The sequence below is a fragment of the Cebus imitator genome, unplaced genomic scaffold (genome assembly GCF_001604975.1).
Source record: "Cebus imitator isolate Cc_AM_T3 unplaced genomic scaffold, Cebus_imitator-1.0 Scaffold104, whole genome shotgun sequence".
Classification (NCBI taxonomy): domain Eukaryota; kingdom Metazoa; phylum Chordata; class Mammalia; order Primates; family Cebidae; genus Cebus; species Cebus imitator.
In genome coordinates this window covers 3,244,582-3,245,918 of record NW_016107419.1, presented here as the reverse complement: position 1 = coordinate 3,245,918, position 1,337 = coordinate 3,244,582, and positions in this window count along the sequence as shown.

Below are 1,337 nucleotides of genomic sequence, written 5' to 3'. Positions count from 1 at the left end.
GGAGAGGAAAGAGAAAAAAAAAAAAAAAAAAGCAGTGCACTGGAAGAAGTGACATCATCCAGAGAAGGAATCTATGACTAATAGAAGTTTGGCTTCTTTTGTCTGGGGAACAGTATAAGTAGTTTTCATTTGTATGGGAGAATTGTTACACTGGATTGGGTGAAAATTGATTATTGTAGCTAATATCGTTTGGAAACGTATGTACAGGAAGAGAAGCATGAATGGTCAGGAAACTGACAAACAGAAGACTAATGGGAGTTCTGGTGGATTTGGGCTCACTGTCCACTCCACAATCTGTCTACTAAGCTTTCCTAAACTTCTGAGGCTGATAAGTTAAGATCTAGATTTCTAAGTTTCTTTTGCAGATGGAACACAGAATGTGGTTTAGGTTTGGACAGTAAAATATAGTAATGTGACATTTGAAAGAGGGTTAATTTGAAAGCCACAGGTCTACCATTTCTGATGGTCAGCATAATCATAGAGGCCCTGTAGTTTTCTACAATGGCATTTTCATAGATCCCAGTGTCCAATAATTAATTTCTGAATATTGAAAGACCTCCAGGCATCCATTTTTGCCTGTGCCAATATAACAGATGTAATGTGGCTCTGGAGTCAACAGTACATAGTTTTCTAATTTATTGATTGCATACCTAAAGCAATATATTTGTAGAGCCTGTGATTGCAGTGACAGTACCTCAGATTCTTAACTACAACAGAGGTAGAAATTCTCCTGGTAGGTTACTTCTGAGGTACTGGAGCCTGTTATCCAGGCCTTCCAATAAATTTGTATGAACTTAATTCCTGTATTAAATCCTTTTCTGCTTTAAATAGCCAGAGTAGTTTCAGATATCTTCAACTTAAGCCTGATTCAAACAGATGGTATACTGAGAAAGAAACACAATTAACCAAATTAAACCATTCTATGTGATGAAAATCCATCCTTCCTGAGCATAATGTGAACTGGAAACAATAATGTGTTGGGAATAGAGATAATTTCAGCAGAAAGGATGTTGACTGATTTATCAAGAAATTAAATATAGTTATAAGTTTCAGTAAGTTATTGCTTTTTATTGTCATATAGCTAAGTTAAATGACTTCATTAATAGAACTAGTTCATTCTTACTTTGAACCCTGGGCTATCAGCTTTTTTTATTAGTCACACATACATTTGTATTTAAATTTGAATTTTATATTACTTTAATAGTCACAGTTTGTTACTTGCAACTTATTTGCTATTTATAAACTATATATTTATCAACAAATTTTGACACCTGAAAAGCACTGATGCATATCCATATGGGTGTTTTCATAGTATAGAGATGAAAAGATGTATGTTA